We start from the raw sequence: 13,171 nt of genomic DNA, 5'->3' as shown, positions 1-13,171 counted from the left end.
CACGGCCCCTGGGCCCGCTCCGCTACCCACAGGGCCATGACCGATCCGAACCTAGACTCATGTCCAAATTCCTGCCCGCTCCCCGTAACCCTTAATTCCCTTTACTTCTAGGAAACTGTCTATTTCTGTTTTAAATTTATGTAATGATGTAGCTTCTACAGCTTTTGGGGCAGCATATTCCATGGACCTACCACCCTCTGAGTGAAGTAGTTCCTCCTCATCTCAGTTTTGAAAGAGCAACCCCTTATTCTAAGACTATGCCCCCTAGTTCTAGTTTCACCCATCATCGGGAACATCCTCCCCGCATCCACCCGATCCAACCCCTTCACAATCTTATATGTTTCAATAAGATCGCCTCTCATTCTTCTGAAACTGGATGAAGGTTACTCTAAAACTAAAGTACAGATCCCTACTCAGGGTTTATATACAGGTGTGGTCACTGCCGGTACTACAGTATACAGGAGCTGTAAAAAGTAGTTCTCCCCTTAAAGGTACATACACTACAGGTTTCAGGTCAAGCATGGGCAAGGAAACTGCCTGCTGATTACCACCTACCGCCCTCCCTCAGCTGATGAATCTACTCCTCCATGTTGAACATTACTTGGAAGAAGCACTGAGAGTAGCAAGGGCACAGAATGTACTCTGGGTGGGGGACTTCAATGTCCATCACCAAGAGTGACTCGGTAGTACCACTACTGACCGAGCTGGCCGAGTCCTGAAGGACATAACTGCCAGTCTGGGCCTGCGACAGGTGGTGAGAGAACCAACACGAGGGAAAAACCTACTTGACCTCGTTCTCACCAATCTAACTGTCGCAGATGCACCTATCCATGACAGCATTGGTAGCAGTGACCACTGCACAGCCATTGTGGAGACGAAGTCCTGTCTTCACACTGAGGACACCCTCCATCGTGTTGTGTGGCACTACCACCGTGCTAATTGGGATAGATTCAGAACAGATCTAGCAGCTCAAAACTGGGCATCTATGAGGCGCTGTGGGGCAGCAGCAGAATTGTATTCCACCACAATCTGTAACCTTATGGCCCGGCATATCCCTCACTCTACCATTACCATCAAGCCAGGGGACCAACCCCTAGTTCAATAAGGAGTGTAGAAGAGCATGCCAGGAGCAGCACCAGGCGTACCTAAAAATGAGGTGCCAACCTGGGGAAGCTGCTACACAGGACTACATGAATGCTAAAAAGCAGAAGCAGCATGCTATAGACAGGGCTAAGCGATCTCACAATCAACGGATCAGATCAAAGCTCTGCAGTCCTGCCACATCCAGTCGTGAATGGTGGAAGACCATTAAACAACTAACGGGAGGAGGAGGCTCCATGAATATCCCCATCCTCAATGATGGTGGAGCCCAGCACGTGAGTGCAAAAGACAAGGCTGAAGCGTTTGCAACCATCTTTAGCCAGAAGTGCCGAGTGGATGATCCATATCAGCCTCCTCCTGAGGTCCCCACCATCACAGAAGCCAGTCTTCAGCCAATTCGATTCACTCCACGTGATATTAAGAAACGGCTGAGCGCACTGGATACAGCAAAGACTATGGGCCCCAACAACATCCCGGCTATCGTGCTGAAGACTTGTGCTCCAGAACTAGCCGCGCCTCTAGCCAAGCTGTTCCAGTACAACACTGGCATTTTTCCGACAATTTGGAAAACTGCCCAGGTATGTCCTGTCCACAAAAAGCAGGAAAAATCCAATCTGGCCAATAACCGCCCCATCAGTCTACTCTCAATCATCAGCAAAGTGATTGAAGGTGTCATCGACATTGCTATCAAGCGGCACTTACTCACCAATAACCCGCTCACTGATGCCCAGTTTGGGTTCCGCCAAGACCACTCGGCTCCCGACCTCATTACAGCCTTGGCCCAAACATGGACAAAGGAGCTGAATTCCAGAGGTGAGGTGAGAGTGACTGCCCTTGACATCAAGCCAGCCTTTGACCAGGTGTGGCATCAAGGAGCCCTAGTAAAACTGAAGTCAATGGGAATCGGGGGTAAAACTCTCCACTGGCTGGAGTCATACCTAGCACAAAGGAAGATGGTTGTGGTGGCTGAAGGTCAAACATCACTGTTGTGTATGTACCTTTAAGAGAATAACTGGTCTCAGACTGCAGTACCAGCAGTGACCACCCCTGTATAAAAGGCGCTAGAGAGCCTCTGTTTGTTAGTTTCACTATTGACTTCCACCAGTAAAGACTTGTTTGTGTTCACTCCTGCTGGTCCGTGTCTCAATCATTCACGGACTTAACACTGGCGACGAGTAAGAAACAAACTTACCTGCAACTCGGCAGCACCTCAGACGACGTTGTTGAAGGTCGGAGCCAGATGAAAGAAAAAAAAAATAGAGTCCAAAGAAACTCGGGAAACGGGCGTCGACCGTCAATCATCGGTTTGAAAACTTGCAGGAGAGACTGTTCAGAGCCAGGCTGGGTTCCTCGGTCTGTGGTTTCCCAGCTAATCGGGCTGGTGGCAGGTAGTGCTCTGATCCTTCCTGGGCTGCGGCGGGCTGAAGCTCGATCGGGTGGCTTTTCAATGGGGCCGGGCAGCGAGTCGGGAAGCAAAGAGAGAGGGAGAGGGTGGAGCACACAGGGCGCGGCCGGTGCTTCGAAGCCGGGCAGCGCTCGGACCTAAGAAGAGGGAGGGAAGTGTCCCAGAGGGTCCGCTCCACGACGGGAAAATAATAAAAGAAAAAGAATCAATATTTAACGCGCAAGAAACTGTGGAAAGCAGTGCTAACAACAGCGGGGAAGAAGGCAAAGCGCGGGAGGCGCCATTTTGTTAAATCGGGGAAGAAGGCAAAGCACGGGAGGCGCCATTTTAGATTTGAAAGATGCCGAAGACTGGCTGTATCACTGCTTTTAATAATACATTAGAGGACTGGACCACGTATGTGGAAAGAGTCGAGGTATATTTCGAGGCAAACGAAATAGCGGAGGGGAAAAAGGCATCGATATTGCTAAACTTAATGGGCGCTAGAATGTACGGCCTATTGCGGGACCTGATTACTCCAGCCAAACCGAAGGCGAAGTTTTAACGAAATTGTTGCTGTCCTACAGGAACACTTAAACCCTGCACCGCTGTTGATAGCAGAAAGATTTAAATTCCACAGGAGAACTCAGCACAAAGATGAGAGCAATGCTGAGTAACTTACGGAACTACGCAAGCTATCAAAGCACTGCCAGTTCGGAGCAGGACTGGCAGATACCCTACGGGACAAATTTGTCTGTGGACTCCTGAGTGAAGGAACACAGAAGAAGTTACTCTCAGAAAAAGAGCTGACGCTAGATAAGGCTTTCAGCGTGGCAGTATCGTATGAAGCAGCAGCCAGGGGAGCTGCAGAAATTCAACAAAAGCCACAGGAATACGGCACCCACGAAATGACACGGGGATTTGCAAAATGTTATCGCTGCGGCAGAACTAACCATGACCAGAAGGACTGCTGGTCCAAAGACAAAATATGCAGACAATGTGGGAAGATTGGACACATTGCACGAGTTTGCACGTCTAGGAAGAAGACCAGCGACAACAAAAAGGCTACTAAGGAACCGTACAAGAAAGTACAAAAGATGACGGACAGTAGTTCCGAAGACCAGATGAGCGATAGTGAATCCGGAAACAGGAGACTAAGCTGTCTCAAACTTCACAATGTAATCGCAAAAGAGGATCACCGAACCATTTGGGTCACCCTCACGATAGCAGGGTCCCAAGTTAAAATGGAATTGGATACAGGATCAGCGCTAACCGTCATGAATCGACGAGACTACGAGCGGCTATTTTCACACATACCCTTGAGAGAGACATCCATCGTCTTGACGACGTATACGGGGCAAAAAGTATACCCCAGAGGAAAAATAAGGGTGCCTGTCGAATACAATGGCAAGAAAATACAGAAATTGTATCTCTACATACTGCCAAATGGTGGACCACCGTTATTGGGACGGGAATGGATCAGGAAGATAAACTTAGATTGGCATTCCATTCATGCAATGACGATGGATGGTAAAAAAGATGAAGACGTCACTCCTGGACGATTGTCAACAATCTTAGCTAACGCCAAAGAGGTATTTCAACAAGAACTGGGCACGCTTAAATGCGTAACCGCCTCGATAAAAATAGAAGAGAATGCAGTTCCCAAGTTTTTCAAAGCAAGACCGGTACCATATGCAATTCACCCAGCCGTCGAGGCAGAGCTGGAGAATCTGGAGAAGGCGGGCGTGTTGTCTAAGGTCGACTGGAGCGAGTGGGCGACACCCATCGTCCCTGTCATGAAAAAAATGCTAAGCAATAAGTCCGGAGAGCCAAGGAAGATTTGCATCTGTGGGGATTTCAAGGTGACAGTGAACACCTTAACAACCTCGAACAGGTGCTCACTAGACTACGGGAACATGGGCTGCGAGCCAACTGCCCCAAGTGCGAATTTTTTAAGAAACAGATATCGTATTGTAGCCACGTGATTGATGAAGAGGGGTTACATAAGTCCCCTGACAAAATTGAAGCGGTTGTTAAGGCCCCAGCGCCTGAAAATGTGTCGCAACTGAGGTCATTCCTCGGATTGCTGAATTACTATCATAAGTTTTTGCCGAATTTGTCGACAATTCTGCACCCACTGAACGCCCTGCTACGAACGGGGGTAGCATGGAAATGGAACGATGATTGTAAGCGTGCTTTTCAGAAGAGTAAGGACTTAATCACTACAAGGGAAGTATTGGCTCACTACAACGCAGCGCTGCCAATCAGGCTGGCGTGTGATGCGTCTCCCTACGGCATTGGGGCGGTACTGTCACATAAATTCCATGATGGTTTAGAGAGGCCGATAGCTTTTGCGTCACGCTCGTTAACTTCTGCCGAGCGTAACTACGCCCAGATTGACAGAGAGGCCCTCAGCCTAGTGTGGGGGGTGAAGAAGTTCAATCACTATCTGCACGGTCAAAAATTTACTCTACTAACCGATCATCAACCTCTTGTCTCCATTTTCAACCCTCAGAAGGGCGTACCGATAATGACGGCACAACGGCTGCAGAGATGGTCCCTTTTCCTAGGGGCACACCAATAAAACATCGAGTACGAAGGAACTAAACAGCATGGAAATGCTGATGGATTGTCACGCCTACCGTTGCCGACGGTGGAAGAAGAAGACCTGGCAGTGGATCCAATGGAGTTATTCCACTCGACCATAGTCGAATGTCTCCCTGTGACGAATGCAAACATAGAAAAGGAAACACGGAATGACCCGACACTATCACGAGTCTATGATTTAACGGTGAAGGGATGGCCAGCACATGGCGAACCACTGCTGCCAGCATTCTCGCCGAGAAGAGAACAGCTGTCAGTGTGCAGAGGAACCTTGATGTGTGGATCCAGAGTAGTAATTCCACCTAAGTTGACGGATAGAGTACTCAATGAGCTTCATGAGGGTCATCTGGGTGGGGTAAAAATGAAGAACTTAGCCAGAGCGTTTGTGTGATGACCAGGAATCGATAGAGAAATCGAAGAGATGACCAAGAGCTGTGCAGGATGCCAGAAGGTCCAAAACGCCCCACCACAAGCTCCTCTGCATCCATGGGAGTGGCCCTCATCTCCATGGCAACGGGTGCACATTGATTTTGCTGGTCCCTTCATGGACTCGATGTTTTTAATTGCGGTGGATGCACATTCAAAGTGGCCAGAGGTAATAAAAATGTCCTCAACCACCACGGAAAAAACTATCACAGTTTTGCGAACCATATTCGCCAGGAATGGGCTGCCTGAACAGATTTGCTCTGACAATGGACCACAGTTTGTGTCTGAAGAGTTCCGGAGGTTCTTAAAGAACAATGGCGTTAAGCATTACACATCTGCCCCATATCATCCAGCCACTAATGGATTGGCCGAGAGGTTTGTCCAAACATTCAAAAAGGCTATCAAGGCAATGTGTAATGAAGATATACTCCTACAACACAAGGTGGACAACTTCTTGTTTGCCTACCGGAATGCGACACATGCGGTTACCAACCAAACTCCAGCCATGATGTTCTTCAATCGAAGACTACGATGCCGCTTTGATTTGGTTAAGCCAAACGTCTGAAGAGATGTGGAGAACAGGCAGTTTCAGAATATGAATGAAAGGCCGACCAGGAGTTTTAAGATAGGTCAACCAGTTTTGGCCCGGGACTACCGCACTGCGAAATGGCAGCCAGGAACGATTTGTACACGACAAGGACCTCTCATGTATACCGTGGACGTTGGGGAGAGCATTGTAAGACGCCATGCTGACCAGATTCTAGAGTCACTGGAAAACGTCAACTCCACACCACGATCTGGTACACCTGGCAATGAAATCGACGTACCAATTGCAGCTACCACAGAATCGGTGATATTGGAAGCAGATGAACCAAACAACGACATTGATCTCGACTCAACATTGCCAGAAGAACCTGATACCCCAAAGAGGCGTTATCCAGAAAGAATCAGGAAGCCTCCTCAAAGACTGAACCTATAATTGCTTAAACTTAACCAATGTATCTAGCAACCGTAATTGTGATTGTAATTAGTTATCATTTAGTTGTTAAATGAATGTTATGTACTGTTTATCTAAAAGGGGAGGAATTGTTGTGTATGTACCTTTAAGAGAATAACTGGTCTCAGGCTGCAGTACCGGCAGTGACCACCCCTGTATAAAAGGCGCTAGAGAGCCTCTGTTTGTTAGTTTCACTATTGACTTCCACCAGTAAAGACTTGTTTGTGTTCACTCCTGCTGGTCCGTGTCTCAATCATTCACAGACTTAACAATCACCGCCCCAGGATATCGCTGCAGGAGTTCCTCAGGGCAGTGTCCTAGGCCCAACCATCATCAGTTAATAATAATAATAATTAATAATTCAACTTTATTGTCATTGCACAAGTACATGAACAACGAAATGTGATCTTGCAAGCTCCCATGACTGGGAGAAGCAAAGCCGCTGCGTGCCGCCATTCCATTTCCACCATTCCTCCTGTCCAACCTTCAGCCCAACGTCCGGGCCTGCTCACCAACCGCTCCTTCTTCCGTGACCTTCTCACCAACCGCCCCTCCTCGGGGCTCTTTCCGTGACCTTCTGTACCTGGTCTTCCCTGATGGTCACCCCTCCAGGTATTAACCAGGCCTGGCTCTGCTTAGCTTCCAAGCCTTGCGCCAGTGACCCTGTCCCTAGTCCCAGGAACAGGGCTTCATCAATGACCTTCCCTCCAACATAAAGTCAGAAATGGGGATGTTCGCTGATGACTGCACAGTGTTCAGCGCCATTCACAACTCCTCAGATAATGAAGCAGTCCATGCCCGCATGCAACAAGACCTGGACGACGTTCAGGCTTGGGCTGATAAATGGCAGGTAACATTCACGCCTCAGAAGTGCCAGGCAATGACTATCTCTAACAAGCGAGAGTCTAACCACCTCCCCTTGACATTCAACGGCATTACTGTAGTGTATGTACCCGTCTATCTTTAAGGGAACTATTGAATGTAACCGTTCACCTTTAAGGGAACTACTTTAGGTGTGGCACTATTTGTTTGGCTTCTGTATACTGTAACACCGACAGTGACCACACCAGTATATAAGTGTTGTGGCAGGATTGCTGGGGCAGATTCGCCCGGACCTTCGAATAGTAAAGACCTGTTTGTTTGTTACTTCTGAAGTCTGTGTATTTATTAACTGCACAACCCACAGACTTTACAGTGGCGACGAGTCCGATCGTACCCTGCGGCAAGATTACCAAAGCAAGAAGAGCGTCGAAGAGAGGCAACCGCCCTCGTCGTGCTGCTGGAAGAAAACACGAGGCTGCAGCAGGAGAAGGTGGAAGACTTTAGCAACAAAAGCTTCCATTAGCAACAGGCACTGACTACCCTTCTACCACGGTTCGGAGTGAGCCGATCAGCTGGAAACAAGGCGGCCGAAGAGACTGTGAGTAGGGGAAGGTGTAGAAGTATCCGGAGGATAAGGGCAGAGCACTCGACCTCGGTCGAGGGGGAGCTGAGCCGGTCAGAAGTCGGGTGCAACGGCGTCGGGTGACAGCCGGACCGCGATCGGCGGGAAAAACCGGGCAGCGACCGCAGCCACGAAGCGCTGAGACTGTGAGTAGGCGCGGGAAGAGGAACCCAGCCGCAGCCGGGGAGGGAAACACCGGTCTGCGAGAGGGCTGGGAGGTGAACAGGAACCGTGCGGGTGGGAGAGAGAGACAGAGCCGAGCAAGGGGAGAGAGACTGCGTGAGAGCCAGTCCAGTGGCTGAGCTGTCCTCCACCAACGGGGTACCCAGAGCCGGTAGAACCGAACGTGCGGGAGAGGGAGAGACAGAGCCGAGCAAGGGGAGAGAGACTGTGCGAGAGCCAGTCCAGCGGCTGAACTGTTCTCCACCAACGGGGTACCCAGGGCCGGTAGCACCGAACGTGTGGGAGAGAGAGCGACAGAGCCGGGTACGGAGAGAGAGACTGCGCGAGAGCCAGTCCAGCGGCTGAACTGTCCTCCGTTAACGGGGTGTACCCAGCGCCGGTAGAGCCGTGCGGGCGGGAGGAAAAGACAGAGCCGAGTAAGGGGAGCTGTGCGGAAGCCAGCCAGCGGCTGAACCTGTCCGCTGTGGGGGAAGCGTACCCCTTCCGCCGGGAAGAAACGCGGGAAGCCGCCATTAGGCGGAGAAGACGCCAGAAGCGGGAAACCGCCATTGAAGTGGGCGGGGCGAGAAAGGAAGAGCGGGAAACCGCCATTTTTGCGGGAAAACCGCCATCTTAACTGACATACCGCCATTGAAGTGGGCGGGGAGAGAAGGAAAGAGCGGGAAACCGCCGATTTCGCGGGAAAACCGCCATCTTAGAAATAAACAAAGAAATAAGAATACTTAAAGAAATACTGGTGCTGCTCCCAAGGGAAGAAAGATGCCTAAGCGAGGGAATATTAACGACTTTAATTCTGAAATAGAAGACTGGGCCACGTACGTGGAACGCATAGAGATCTATTGCGAAGCCAACAAAATAGAGGAAGACGACAAGGCGATAACATTGCTAAACTCGATGGGGGCAAAAACATACGGGCTCTTGAAGCATCTAATAGCACCAGATAAACCAGCGGATCAGACCTTCGAAGAGATTGTGGCTGTGCTGAAGGACCACTTGAACCCCACACCGTTGATGCTGGCTGAACGATTCAAATTCTACGCAAGAACACAGAGGAAAGACGAAAGCAATGCGGAATACTTGGTCGAACTGCGTAGGCTAGCGAAATACTGCCAGTTCGGAGGGAATCTGACAGAAGCACTGCGGGACAAGTTCGTATGCGAATTGTCCAAAGAAGGGATGCAGAAGCGACTACTGGAAGAGAACGACCTCACACTGGACAGGGCTGTCCTTATAGCTGCATCGCACGAAGCCGCAGCGAAAGGAACGGCGGAAATGCAACTAAAGGCGGCGGCACTCGGGGTGGACCAAATTACTTCAAGCACAACAAAATGCTACCGTTGTGGGAAGACAACGCATGACCAGAATCAATGCTGGTTTAAGAACCAAGAGTGTAGGAAATGTGGCAAACTGGGTCACATCGCGAAGGTATGCCGGTCCAGGAAAAAGACCAACAATCAAAGGAAGCCACCACAAGAAAAGTACAACAAGGTACACAAGGTGGCTGAGAAGAGTTCAGACGAACAGAATTCAGACTCAGACCCAAACAACCTCCGGAGCTGGGTAGTCTGAGAATCCACAATGTGGGTAAAGAAACGGATCTACAGACCATCTGGGTCATACTAAAAATAGCTGGAGTCCAAGTAAGAATGGAGCTGGACACTGGGTCAGCTCTATCAGTCATCAACCGAAGGGACTACCACCGGCTATTCTCTCACATACCTTTAAGAAATACCAAGTTCGTATTACAGACATACACGGGGCATAACGTATACCCCGTGGGGAAAATAAGAGTCAAGGTGAGAGATAGGGGTAAAGAACACCCAAGAATGAACTTGTACGTATTACCTGAGGGAGGACCACCACTTCTAGGACGGGAGTGGATTAAGAAAATAGACATGGAATGGCATTACCTAAAAGCCATAATGAGGGAGGACTCGGTGCAAGCTATTAGCTCAGATTCTGAAATGGATGATGATAAGACCAAGTCGAATATGGAAGACAAGGCTAAAAGGGACTTGCCGACGATGGGGAAGAAAACGAAGACATGCAGAAGGACTTATGGTACCAAGAAGAATAAAGCTGCAGAGCAGAACTCCAGGTTGACAGAGAATTCTGAGCCTGTTCAAGCAAAGGATTCATCCACGACGGAAGAACACCGAGCTCGGACGCAAACTTATGTCAAAGTACGACAACAATTAGAACAGTTGAGTGACCGTCTCGTACAAGAGATGAAAAATATGGAAAAGTTCTGGGACACCGAATGGGAGAACCTGGAAAGACAACAGAGACAGCTAGCTCAAGCAGAGAGCGACCATAAAGCCATCGTGGTCAAATACCAATCACATTCCCCTGATGCTGTTCAGGAACTAGAATATTTACAGAACGAACCAAAGGAAGAGGAATCTTCAGGGAGCCAGGATTTTATTCCAGTTCTTCTCTACGACTCCTTACAAGCAGAGTGTGAGAAGTTGAAAGAACAGTATGAACAGGCCCAGGCTACAATTCTGGAGGGGGTTAACTCGGCAGCCTCCGAAAAGCTAGTTTCAGTAGAAGCATATGAACAACTAAAGGTTGAACATGAGCAAGAAGTCCAAAGGCTGCAGGAAATTCTTGATGAGCTCAAGGCCAAGACAGACTCATCGGTAGAAGTTCCATCCATAGATGAGAAATTAGAGGTGGAAATCATGGCAGAGCATGAAAGACAGGATGTCCAAGAACTTATAAAAACATTGAAGGACACCCAAGACAAATATGAGGCGGCAATGACCGAGGTTCAACAACTTGAAGAACAGATTCAACTGGGAATCCTTTCAGTGGAAGAAAAGGAAACTGTAAGAATGGTCCCTGAACATGAACTAGAGAGCATCAGGGCGCAACTTTTCCGAGCGCTGAAAGCCAAAGTTCAAGAGGAACGTAAGGTGGAAGTATTGGAGAAAGAGGTGGATGAAATGGAGAAGACTCTGATCCACCGTGTTCCCAGGGAAGAGTTAACGGTCAGCCAACTCCTTCATATGCTGAAGGACAAGACTCTGCAAGGGGAACAATCTGAACACGAGCTTCAATCTTCAGGGGGAACGAGTTCGGAGCTCTCAAAAGTCACGGAGATAGCTGAGGTGGCAACACAAATTTTACAAGGATGCCAAAAGTACGTTGAATCACGTCAAGGTGAACAGAAGAATGGGGAAACCGTTACTTCAGTAGAAGGGTTAAATAGCCTGATAACGCAATTACCGATGGAAGGGAAGGTATTGAACTCACAAATGAGGTCCGTCGTGAAGGAATGGCAGATAACCCAGGAAGAGCGGGATGAATATGAATGCATGAAGAAGGCTTTTCAAGAAAGACGTCTAGGGAAGGAACCACTGTCAGCTAACGTCCAGACGGGTGAGGAGGAAGAAGAAGGCTCTCTCGCTGGCCTAACTCAGGACGAACCCGAATATTACCATGACCTGTTGAGTGACACTGAATATTACGAGGATGTGGTCTGCCCAGCTTGTGATGAAAACTCTCAAAGTGCTGAAATCCGGATGAAGCACTTAAGGTCTAAGGAACATAGAGAGTTGGTGGCGCTACAGCTGGCAGCCGAGAAAGGAGCTCCGAGAGTTTCAAAAAGGCAGAAAAGAAAAAGAAGAAGCAGAAGATAATAACTGTCTAAAATATTAGCACTTCTACCATTCCAGGCGGGACATTACGAAAGGAGCTAAATTAGGAAAAACTGGAAAATGTCAAGACAGCCAGTTGGTTGTAAAAGTCCGCACTGCTGGTTCAACAGGACGAAAGTTCAAGCTGTTACGTCAAGAAAAAGGCTATGGAGGAGTCACGCTAGCCAGGTGAACCGGCTACACCAAAGAAATGTTGTTCGGAACGAGTCAAGATCAGAGACTGAATCTATGAACTGTTTCCGCAGAGACTGAACCTGTGAACTGTTTCCACCGAGATTATATCTGTAAATTGTTTTATATGACATTGACTCCACCGAGATTATATCTGTAATTTGTTTTATAGGAAGTTGAAGATATGTATGTTTAACGGGGACTCTGTAAGTAATAAGCTAAAAAGGGAGGATTGTAGTGTATGTACCCGTCTATCTTTAAGGGAACTATTGAATGTAACCGTTCACCTTTAAGGGAACTACTTTAGGTGTGGCACTATTTGTTTGGCCTCTCTATACTGTAATACCGATAGTGACCACACCAGTATATAAGTGTTGTGGCAGGATTGCTGGGGCAGATTCGCCCGGAACTTCGAATAGTAAAGACCTGTTTGTTTGTTACTTCTGAAGTCTGTGTATTTATTAACTGCACAACCCACAGACTTTACAATTACCATCGCCAAATCCCCCACCATCAACATCCTAGGGGTCACCATTGACCAGAAACTTAACTGGACCAGCCACATAAATACTGTGGCAACAAGAGCAGGTCAGAGTCTAGGTATTCTGCAACGAGTGTCTCACCTCCTGACTCCCCAAAGGCTTTCCACCATCTACAAGGCACAAGTCAGGAGTGTGATGGAATACTCCCCACTTGCCTGGATGACTGCAGCTCCAACAACACTCAAGAAGCTCGACACCATCCAGGACAAAGCAGCCCGCTTGATTGGCACCCCATCCACCACCATAAACATTCACTCCCTCCACCACTGGCGTACCGTGGCTGCAGTGTGTACCATCTACAAGATGCACTGCAGCAATTCACCAAGGCTTCTTCGGCAGCACCTCCCAAACCCGCGACCCCTTCCACCTAGAAGGACAAGGGCAGCAGGCGCATGGGAACACCACCACCTCCAAGTTCCCCTCCAAGTCACACACCATCCTGATTTGGAAGTATATCGGCCAATCCTTCATCGTCGCTGGGTCAAAATCCTGGAACTCCCTCCCCAACAGCACTGTGGGAGTACCTTCACCACACGGACTGCAGCGGTTCAAGAAGGCGGCTCACCACCACCTTCTCAAGGGCAATTAGGGATGGGCAATAAATGCTGGCCATGCCAGTGACGCGCACATCCCATTAAACAAATAATAAAAAATAAA

The sequence above is a fragment of the Somniosus microcephalus genome, chromosome 20 (assembly GCF_052327205.1).
Source record: "Somniosus microcephalus isolate GS21.2 chromosome 20, FLI_Smic_1.0, whole genome shotgun sequence".
Classification (NCBI taxonomy): domain Eukaryota; kingdom Metazoa; phylum Chordata; class Chondrichthyes; order Squaliformes; family Somniosidae; genus Somniosus; species Somniosus microcephalus.
Note: the sequence above shows the minus strand (reverse complement) of the source record.